Source organism: Stenella coeruleoalba (genome assembly GCF_951394435.1).
Source record: "Stenella coeruleoalba genome assembly, chromosome: X".
Classification (NCBI taxonomy): Eukaryota; Metazoa; Chordata; class Mammalia; order Artiodactyla; family Delphinidae; genus Stenella; species Stenella coeruleoalba.
Genome location: NC_137152.1, coordinates 83,302,046 through 83,314,218, shown reverse-complemented (window position 1 = coordinate 83,314,218; position 12,173 = coordinate 83,302,046). Strand labels below are relative to the sequence as shown.

Below are 12,173 nucleotides of genomic sequence, written 5' to 3'. Positions count from 1 at the left end.
GTGAGATTTATCCCTGGGATACAAGGATGGTTCAATATCTGCAAATCAATCAATGTGATACATCATGTTAACAAATTGAGGAATAAAAGCCATATGATCATCTCAATAGATGCAGAAAAAGCTTTTGATAAAATGCAACATACACGTATGATAAAAACTCTCCAGAAAGTGGGCATAGAGGGAATATACTTCAACATAATAAAGGCCATATATGACAAACGCACAGCTAACATCATACTCAATGATGAAAAGCTGAAAGCATTTCCTCTAAGATCAGTAATAAGACACGGATGCCCACTGTTGCCACTTTTATTCAACATAGTTTTGGAAGTCCTAACCACAGCAATCAGACAAGAAAAATAAATAAAGGAATCCAGATTGGAAAAGAAGAAGTAAAACTGTCACTGATTGCAGATGACATGACACTATACATAGAAAACCCTAAAGATGCCATCAAGAAACTATTAAAGCTCATTGATGAATTTAGTTAAGTTGCAGGATACAAGATTAATATACAGAAACTCTGTTGTATTTCTATACACTAACAATGAACTATCAGAAAGAGAAATTAAGGAAAAATACCATTTACAATTGCATGAAAAAGAAGAAAATACCTGGGAATAAACTTACCTAAGGAGGTAAAACATCTGTACTTGGAAAACTATAAGACACTGATGAAAGAAATTGAAAATGACACAAACAGAAGGAAATATATACTATGTTCATGGATTGGAAGAATTAATATTCTTAAAATAACCATATTACCCCAGGCAATCTACAAATTCAATGCAATCCCTAACAAAATACCAATGGCATATTTCATAGAACTAGAACAAATAATTTTAAAATTTGTATGGATTCACAAAAGACCCTGAATAGCCAAAAGAATCTTGACAAATAAGAACACTTCTCAACTTATTTTATGAGGTCAGAATCACTATAATAGCAAAACTGGACAAAGACATCAAAAGAGAAAGAAACCACAGGCCAATATTCCTGATTAACATGGATGCAAAAATTCTCAACAAAACATTAACAAACCAAGTTCAACATCACATTAAAAGGACCATACACCCTGACCCTGACCAAGTGGGATTTTTCCCTGGGATGCAAGGATGTTTAATATATATACAAATGAATTAATATGATATACCACATTAACAGAATGAAGGATAAAAATCACATGATTATCTCAATAGATGCAGAAAAAGCATATGACAAAATTCAACATCTTTTCAAGGTAAAACAATTAATTAGGTATAGAAGAAACTTACCTCACCACAATAAAGTATATATATGACAAGTCCACAGCTGACATCACACCCAGTTATGAATGGTTGAAAGTTTTGCCTCTATGATCAGAAACAAGACAGGAGTGCCCACTCTCACCATTCCTATTCAGCACAGTACTGAACATCCTTGCCAGAGCAATTTGGTGAGAAAAAGAAATAGAAATAATCCAATTTGGAAAGGAAGATATGAATTGTCTCTGTTTGCAGATGACAAGATCTTATATGTGGAAAACCCTATTGCCTTCCCAAACAATCTGTTAAAACTAAAAAATAAATTCAGCAAAGTTGCTGGATACAAAATTAATACACATTTCTCAAAAAATCAGTTACATTTCTCTATACTAACAATCAACTATCTAAAAAGAAAATTAAGAAACCAATTCCATTTACGACAGTATCAAAAAGAATAAATTATTTCAGAATAAACTTACCCAAGGAGGCGAAATACTTGCACACTGTAAACTATAAAACACAAAGGAAAGAAATGAAAGCAAACACAAAAATGTAAAGACATCCTAAGTTCATGGACTGGAAGAATTAATATTGTTAAAATGTCCATGCTCTCCAAAGTGATCTACAGATTTAATACCATTCCCATCAAAATACCAGTGGCATTTTTTCCCCACAAAAAAAGATAAAACAATCTTAAAATTCAAATGGAACCACGAACGACTCCAATATAGCCAAATCAATTTTGGGCAAGCAGAAAAAAGATGAAGGATTCACACTTCTTGATTTCAAAATATATTACAAAACTACAGTAATCAAAACGTTATATTAGCATAAATACAAAAAGACCAATGAAAAAGAAAAAACAGATGAGAGTAAACATAAACATATCTGGCCAATCGATCCTTGACATGGGTACCATGAATAATACAGTGGGGAAAGGATAGTCTCTTTAATAAATGATGTTGAGAAAACTGGGTATCTATATGCAAAAGAATGAAATTGGACCCTTATCTCACACCATACATAAAAATCAACTCAAATTGGGTTAAAGACTTAAACATAAGACCTGAAACTGTAAAACTCATAGGAGGAAACAGGGGGACAGCTTCTTGACACTGGCCTTGGCAATGATTTTTTTAGATATGAAACAAAGAATACAGGAACTAAAAGCAAAACACACAAGTGGAATTACATCAAACCAAAAAGCTACTGAACAGCAAAGAACCAATTACCAAAATGAAAAGGTAACTTATGGAATGGGAGAAAATATTTGCAAATGATATATCTGACACTAGCTTAATCTCTAAAATATATAAGGAAATTCTACAACTCAATAGCAAAAAACCCCAAATAATCCAATTAAAAGTTGGGCTAAGGATTTGAATAGACATTTCTCCAAAGAAGATATAGAAATGTTCAACAGATTTCTGTATATTATTCTTGTATCCTGCTACCTTGCAGAATTCATTTATTAATTCAAATAGCTTTTGTGTGGAAAATATAAGGTTCTTTATATAGAGTATTATGCCATCTGCAGTAGTGATAATTTTACTTCTTCCCCTCCAATTTTGATAAATTTTATTTCATTTTCTTGTCTGACTGCTGTGGCTAGGACTTCCAATACTATGCTGAATAGAAGTAGTGATGGCAGGTGTCCTTGTTTTGTTCCTAAATTTAGCAGGAAGTCTTTCAGCTTTTCACTGTCGAGTATGATGTTGGCTGTGGGTTTGTCATAAATAGCTTTTATTATGTTGAGATATGTTCCTTCTATACCCACTTAGCTGAGAGCTTTTATCATGAATAGATGTTGAATTTCATCAAATGATTTTTCTGTGTCTATTGAGATGATCAAACAACCCAATCAAAAAAATGGGCTGAAGACCTAAATAGGCATTTCTCCAAAGAAGACATACAGATGGCCAACAGGCACATGAAAATATGCTCAACGTTGCTAATTATTAGAGAAATGCAAATCAAAACTACAATGAAGTATCACCTCACACCAGTCAGAATGGCTATCATCAAAAGTCTGCAAATAATAAATGCTGGAGAGGGTGTGGAGAAAAGGGAACCCTTGTACACTGTTGGTGGGAAGGTAAATTGGTACAGCCACTATGAAAAACAGTATGAATCTTCCTTAAAAAACTAAAAATAGAGCTACCGTATGATCCAGCAATCCCACTCCTGGATATATATATCTGGGAAAAAATGAAAACTCTAATTAGAAAAGATACACGCACCCTAATGTTCATAGCATCACTCTTTACAATAGCTAAGACATAGAAACAACCCAAGTGCCCATCAACAGACAACTGCCTTAAGAAGATGTGGGGTGTGTGTATGTATACACAATAGAATGTTACTCAGCCATAAAAAAAGAATGAAATATTGCCATTTGCAGCAACATGGATGGACCTAGAGAATATTATACTTAGTGAAGCAAGACAGAGAAAGACAAATATATCACTTACATATGGAATCTAAAAAAATAATAGGAATGAATCAATATACAAAACAGAAACAGATTCACAGAGATAGAATACAAACTTATGCTTACCAAATGGGAGAGGGAGGGAAGGAGGGACAAATTTGGAGTATGGAATTAACAGGTACAAACTATCATACTTAAAATAGATAAGCAACAAGGATTTACTGTATAGCACAGGGAATTATATTCATTATCTTATAATAACCCATTATGAAAAATAATCTGAAAAAAGTATACATATATAAGTGAATCCATTTTCTGTACACCTGAAACAAACACAATATTGTAAATCAACTATATTTCAATAATTAAAAAAAAATGGCCAACAGGTAATATGAAAAGGTGCTCAAAATCACTAATCATGAGGGAAATGCAAATCAAAATCACAAAGAAATACCACCTCACACCTGTTAAGAGGGCTATAATTTAAAAAAAAAGATAACATTTGTGAGGATATGGAGAAAAGGGAACTCTTGTACACTGTTGATGGAAATGTCGATTAGTGCAGCCACTATGGAAAATAGTATGGAGTTTCTTCAAAAAATTAAAAATAGAACTGCCATAGAATCCAACAATCTCACTTCTGTGTACACGTCCAAAGGAAATGAAATCAGGGTCTCAAAGAGATATCTGTACTCCCAAGTTCATCACAGCGTTATTCATAGTAGCCAAGACATGGAAGCAACCTAAATGTCCATTCATGAATGAATGGATAAAGAAAATGTTGTATATACATACCATAGAATATTTTTCAGCCTTCAAAAAGAAAGAAATCCTGTCACTTGCAACAACATGGATGGACCTGGAGGATATTATGCTAAGTGAAATTAGCCAGGCACAGAAGGTCAAATACTATACGATACCACTTATATGAGGAATATAAAATAGTGAATCTCATAGAAACAGAGACTAGAATGGTGGTTTCCAGAGGCTGCAGGGAGGGGGAAATGGAGAGGTATTAGTCACAGGATACAAAGCTTGTTATACAAAATGAATAAATTCTAGAGACCTACTGAACAGCAAAGTGCCTATAATGAACAACACTGTATTGTATACTGAAAAATTTTCTAAGAGGGTAGATCTTATTTTAAGTGCTCTTATCACACACAAAAGTAACAAAGAGGGCTGGAAGAAACTTTTGGAGGTGATGGATATGCTTATGGCACAGATTGTGGTGATGGTTCCATGGCTATATAATTATCTTCAAACTTATCAAGTTGTACATATGAAGTATGCATAATTTTTTTTTCTTTTTTTGCAGTACGCGGGCCTCTCACTGTCACGGCCTCTCCCGTTGCATAGCACAGGCTCCGGATGCGCAGGCTCCGGATGCACAGGCTCCAGACGTGCAGGCCCAGTGGCCACGGTCCACGGGCCCAGCCGCCCCGCGGCATGCAGGATCCTCCCGGACCGGGGCACGAACCCACGTCCCCTGCATCGGCAGGTGGACTCCCAACCACTGTGCCACCAGGGAAGTCCTATGCACAACTTTTTATATGTCAATCATACCTCAAAGAAAGATAAAAAAAATAAATCATCTTAATACACCACATTAAGAGAATGAGGGAAAAACATCACAGGATCTTAGGAATTAATAGAAAAAATCATTTGATAAAATCCAATGCATTGGACACCAGGAACTCTGGTCTGAAGGGCTGGGTGTGAGGCCTCTGCACACAGCTCACTGTGAGCCAGTGAAGCTAGACTCAGCACGAAGGAAAAGAAAGAGCTGACTTTCCAAGATGGTGGAGGAGTTGGAGAACATGGAGTTCATCTCTCCCCACAAATGTATCAAGAATACATCTACAAATGGAACAATTCACACAGAGCACCTGCTGAACACTAGCAGAGGACTTCGGACACCTAAAAGGACAAGAAAGATTCCCCATGTAACCAAATAGGACAAAAGAAAGAAGAAGTGAGAAGGAAGAGGAGAGGAAGCAGGATGGGACCTGCACCCCTGGTGGGGAGCTGAAGGTGAGGAGAGGTTCCTGCATCTGGGGAAGACCCGTCGCTGGCAGGGAAATCAGATGGGACAGAGGGGAGATTTGGGGACTCGGAGGAGAGCCCAGCAACTGGTCTGTGGCAGGCAGGACAGAGTGAGACCTACACAGATGGTCCGTGCCACAGCCCTGTGCACCCCAGCCTGAGATGGGTGCCCACCAGTGTGCACAGGGGCTGGGTGCTGGAACGTGGGGTTTGGAGAGCAGACCCAGGGAGGGGACTGCTGATTGCTGTGAGGAGACAGCCTGAGGGGATGGAAATGAGGAGCTATGTAACTGGGAATGCTTGTAGAGGAAGCCCGGACCACCACAGAAGTGAAGTGCCACTGTTGAGTGACACACAAAAGGTGGGGCTGTATTGCAGCCTCTCTTCTCATGTGCCAAACCCTGCCTCCACAGGCACTACGGAGGGCTCCCACCAGGGCTGGCTCACACGCCCCTGCCATCGCCTCTTCCCCACCACCCCCGGCCTGGGCAACCTGCTCGCCCCAATTGCTGCCTGACAGGCTCCTTCCTGCCTGACAGGCTTGTGTGTTCTGACAATCTCTGGAGCAGACTCTGGTGGGAGGAACGCATGCAGAGGTGGGGCTGAAACCACAGCTGAGCCCCAGGGACCACGTGACTAAGGAAGAAGAACTGAAATCTCTCCTCGCGGCTGTGCACACCAAGGAGTTACATCTCTAACGGCTTCCCAAATTCAGCACCTGCAAAACACCTGAAAGGATAACAAGTGTTCCTGCAGCTGGGATGGGTCTGGCTTTAGCAGGTTTTGTGGGCTTTGTGAACACGTATATGTGGTGGTTGGGCCAGGCCAGAGTTTGAGCTGCCTCCATAGCTCCCACAGTGGGTCCAGGTGCATGACTACTGCAGTCCTGGGACCTGACCTCAGTGGACCTGCGCTGGTGGCCTGGTGAAAACAAAGCCTGAGAGTCACCAGGGCCAATTACCGGCATACCCAAAGGTAAGGTGGGACTGAGAGCAGTGCTAACAACGGTGGACTTTGTGAGCCTGCACAACGGTGAAAGGGGATAGAAGAGAGCACATTCATAGGTGAACAGCTCCAGAGAAGGAATACTCAGTGGCCTCTCTCCCAGTAGGAGTGCTCCAATCCCACCTACCTTGCACCACAGATCAGGATCACAGCTAAGAAACAGATCTGGGGGTCTCTACTCCACCAATAGGGAGCAGACACCATCCCTGACAGGGCAGTGATAACCACAGGGCAAAGGGGAGGGCCTGCTCAATATCCATGGCAGGCTCTGGTCACCACAACAGCAGTCAAACCTCCTATCAAGGGGATAATGGCACAAGCCTCTGGATCAACCTCACCCACTAGGGAACAGACACCAGAAGCAAAAGGAACTACGATCCTGCAGCCTGTGGAAAGGAGGCCAAAAACACAGTAAGTTAGACAAAATGAGATGACAAAGAAATAGATTGCAGATGAAGGAGCAAGATAAAAACCTACAAGAACAACTAAATGAAGACGAGATAGGCAATCTACCTGAAAAAGAATTCAGAATAATGATAGTAAAGATGATCTAAGATCTCAGAAAAAGACTGGAGGCACAGATAGAGAAGACAGAAGAAGTGTTTAACAAAGACCTAGAAGAACTAAAGAAGAAGCAAACAGAGATGAACAATACAATAACTAAAATGAAAAATACACTAGAAGGAATCAATAGCAGAATAACTGAGGCAAAAGAATGGATAAGTGAGCTGGAAGACAGAATGGTGGAAATCACTGCCACAGAAGAGAGTGAAGAAAAAACAATAAAAAGAAATGTGAACAGTCTCAGAGACCTCTGGGACAACATTAAACATACAACATTCGAATTATAGGGGTCCCAGAAGAAGAAGAAGAAAACGAGAAAGGGCCTAAGAAAATATTTTAACAGATTATAGTAAAAAACTTCCCTAACATAGGAAAGGAAATAGTCACTCAAGTCCAGGAAGCGCAGAGAGTCCCATACAGGATAAACCCAAGGAGGAATATGCCAAGACACATATTAATCAAACTCACAAAAATTAAGCACAAAGAAAAAAATCTTAAAAGCAACAAGGAAAAAGCAACAAATAACACACAAGGAAATCCCCATAGGGTTATCGGCTGATTTTTCAGCTGATACTCTGCAGGCCAGAAGGGAGTGGCAGGATATATTTAAAGTGATGAATGGGAAAAACATACAACCAAGAATACTCTACACAGCACGGCTCTCATTCAGATTTGACAGAGAAATCAAAAGCTTTACAGACAAGCAAAAGGTAAGAGAATTCAGCACCACCAACCCAGCATTACAACAAATGATAAAGGAACTTCTCTAGGCAGGGGGAAAATAAGGGGGGGGCAAAAATAGAAATAAGAAAACCCCAAATGGGAAAGCTCACAGGAAAATGCAGACATACAATAAAAGCAGGAAATCATCCATATACAAATATAATATCAAAACCAGCAACCATGAGAAGAGTAGAGTATGAATGCAGGAAATGGGAATTGCATTTGAAAGCAAGCAACCAGCAACTAAAAACGACCTTGAATATATATAGACTGTTTTATCAAAACCTCATAGGATATGCAAATCAAAAAGCTACAGCACATTAAAAAGAAAAAAAAGCTACAGCACATACACACACACCAAAAGAAAAAACAACCCAAACACAACACTAAAGATGGTCATCAAACCACAAAATAAGAGAACTAAAGGGGAAGGGAAGAAAAAAAATCTACAAAAACAAACGCCAAAAAACTAAGAAAATGGAAATAGGAACATACATATAAATAATTACCTCAAATGCAAATGGATTAAATCCTCCAACCTAAAGACACAGGCTGGCTGATGGGATACAAAAACAAGACCTGTATACATGCTGTCTACAAGAAACCCACTTCAGACCTAGGGACACATACAGACTGAAAGTGAGGGGATGGAAAAAGATATTCCATGCAAATAGAAATCAAAAGAAAGATGGAGGAGGAATACTAATATCAGACAAAATAGACTTTAAAGCAAAGACTATTTCAAGAGACAAAGAAGGACACTACATAATGATCAAGGGATCAATCCAAGAAGAAGATATAGCAATTGTAAATATTTATGCACCCAGAATAGGAGTACCTCAATATATAAGGCAAATACTAACAGCCATAAAATGGGAAATTGATAGTAACACAGTCATAGTAGGGTACTTTAACACCCCACTTTCACCAATGGACAGATCATCCAAAATGAAAATAAAGAAGGAAACACATGCTTTAAATGACACATTAAACAAGATGGACTTAACTGATATTTATAGGACATTCCATCCAAAAACAACTGAATACACTTTCTGCTCAAGTGCTCATGGAACATTCTTCAAGATAGATTATATCTTGGGTCACAAATCAAGCCTTGGTAAATTTAAGAAAATTGAAATCATATCAAGTATCTTTTCCGACCACAACGCTATAAGACTAGATATCAATTACAGGATAAAAACTGTACAAAATACAAACACATGGAGGCGAAACCATATGCTACTAAATAACCAAAAGATCACTGAAGAAATCAAAGAGGAAATTTTTAAAATACCTAGAAACAAATGACAATGAAAACAAGACAACCCAAAACCTATGGGATGCAGTAAAAGCAGTTCTAAGAGGGAAGTTTATAGCAATACAACCAATCCTATGTCAAGAAACAAAAACAATCTCAAATAAACAACTTAACCTTACACTTAAAGCAATGAGAGAAAGAAGAACAAAAAAAAACCAAAGTTAGCAGAAGGAAAGAAATCATGAAGATCCGATCAGAAATAAATGAAAGAGAAATGAAGGAAACAATAGCAAAGATCAATAAAACTAGAAGCTGGTTCTCTGAGAAGATAAGAAAAAAACAATAAACCATTAGCTCGACTCGTCAGGAAAAAAAGGGAGAAGACTCAAATCAATACAATTAGAAATGAAAAAGGAGAAGTAACAACTGACACTGCAGAAATACAAAGAATCATGAGAGATTATTACAAGCAACTATATGCCAATAAAATGGACAACCTGGAAAAAATGGACAAATTCTTAGAAAATCACAATCTTCCAAGACTGAACAAGGAAGAAATAAAAAATATAAACAGACCAAACATAGGCACTGAAATTGAAATTATGAGTAAAAATCTTCCAACAAACAAAAGTCCAAGACCAGATGGCTTCACAGGCGAATTCTATCAAACATTTAGGGAAGAGCTAACACCTATGCTTCTCAAAGTCTTCCAAAATATAGCAGAGGGAGGAACACTCCCAAACTCACTCTACGAGGCCACCATCACCCTGATACCAAAACCAGACAAAGATGTCACAAACAAAGAAAGAAAACTACAGGCCAATATCACTGATGAACATAGATGCAGAAGTCCTCAACAAAATACTAGCAAAAGGGAATCCAACAACACATTAAAAGGATCGTACACCATGATCAAGTGGGATTTATCCCCGGGATGCAAGGATTGTTCAATATCTGCAAATCAATCAGTGTGAAACACCACATTACTAAATTGAAGAATAAAAACCATCGTCTCAATAGATGCAGAAAGCTTTTGACAAAATTTTGACCAATTTATGATAAAAACTCTCCAGTAAGTGGGCACAGAGGGAACCTACCTCAATATAATAAAGGCCATATATGACAAACCCACAGCAAACATCATTCTCAATGGTGAAAAACTGAAAGAATTTCCTCTAAGATCAGGAAAAAGACAAGGATGCCCACTCTCACCACTGTTATCCAACATAGTTTTGGAAGTCCTAGCCAGGGCAATCAGAGAAGAAAAATAATAAAAGGAATCCAAATTGGAAAAGATGACGTAAAACTGTCACTGTTTGCAGATGACATGATACTATACATAGAAAATCCTAAAGATACTACCAGAAAACTACTAGAGCTTATCAGTGAATTTGGTAAGGTTGCAGGATACAAAATTAATACACAGAAATCTCTTGCATTCCTAAACACTAACAATGAAAGATCAGAAAGAGAAATCATTTACCCCATTTACCATCACATCAAAAAGAATAAAATACCTAGGAATAAACCTACCTCATGAAGCAAAAGAACTGTACTCAGAAAACTATAAGATACTGATGCAAGAAATCAAAGATTACACAAACAGATGGAGAGATATACCATGTTCTTTGAAAAAATCGATATTGCCAAAATGCCTAAACTACCCAAAGTAACCTAATATTCAATGCAATCCCTATCAAATTACCAATGGCATTTTTTACAGAATTAGAGCAAAAAATTTTATAATTTGTATGGAAACACAAAAGACTACGAACAGCCACAGCAACTTCGAGAAAGGAAAACAGAGCTGGAGGAAACAGGCTCCCTGACTTCAAAATATACTACAAAGCTACAGTAATCAAAACAGTATGTTACTGGCACAAAAACAGAAATATAGATCAACGGAACAGGATAGAAAGGCCAGTGAGAAACCTACTCATCTATAGTCACCTAATCTGTGACAAAGGAGGCAAGAATATCCAATGGAGAAAAGACAGCATCTTCAATAAGTGGTGCTGGAAAAACTGGGCAGCTACATGTAAATGAATGAAATCACAACACTCCCTAACACCATACATAAAAATAAACTCAAAATGGATTAAAGACCTAAATGTAAGGCCGGATACTATAAAACTCTTAGAGGAAAACATCAGAAGAACACTCTTTGACATAAATCACAGCAAGATCTTTTTTGATCCACCTCCTAGAATAATGGAAATAAAAATAAACAAATGGGACCTAATGAAACTTCAAAGCTTTTGCACAGCAAAGCAAACCATAAACAAAATGAAAAGACAACCCTGAGAATGGGAGAAAATATTTGCAAATGAAGCAACTGACAAGGAATTATTCTCCAAAATATACAAACAGCTCATGCAGCTCAATAAAAAAAAACACCCAATCAAAAAATGGGGGGAAGATCTAAGTAGACATTTCTCCAAAGAAGACATTCAGATAGCTAAGAGGCAGATGAAAAGGTGTTCAACATCACTAATTATTAGAGAAATGCAAATCAAAACTACAATGAGGTATTACCTTACACCAGTCAGAATGGCCATCATCAAAATATCTACAAACAGTAAATGCTGGAGAGGGTGTGGAGAAAAGGGAACCCTCCTACACTGTTGGTGGGAAGGTAAATTGGTAAAGCCACTATGGTGAACAGTATGGAATTCCTTAAAAAACTAAATATAGAGCTACCATATGATCCAGAAATCCCACTCCTGGGCATATATCCAGAGAAAACGATAATTCAAAAAGATACACGCACCCCAATGTTCACTGCAGCACTATTTACAATAGCCAGGATATGGAAGCAACGTAAATGTCCATCAACAGAGGAATGCATAAAGAAGATGTGGTACATATATACAATGGAATATTACTCAGCCATAAAAAAGAA

At 37.9% G+C, this 12,173-nt stretch overlaps 1 protein-coding gene across 10 annotated transcripts in view; it reads right to left on the bottom strand.

Moving 5' to 3' along the window:
* Positions 1-12,173, bottom strand: part of LOC307180041 (G-protein coupled receptor-associated sorting protein 2) — a 135,590-nt gene that overhangs the window by 38,448 nt on the left and 84,969 nt on the right. For 5 of the 10 annotated variants that reach the window (XM_079910087.1, XM_079910099.1, XM_079910089.1 and 2 more), the window contains one exon: positions 1,724-1,754. The exons of the other annotated variants lie outside the window; for them this stretch is intronic. The gene's annotated coding sequence lies outside the window, so the exon portion shown is untranslated. The remainder of the gene's footprint in view (positions 1-1,723; positions 1,755-12,173) is intronic. 10 annotated transcript variants of the gene reach the window in all.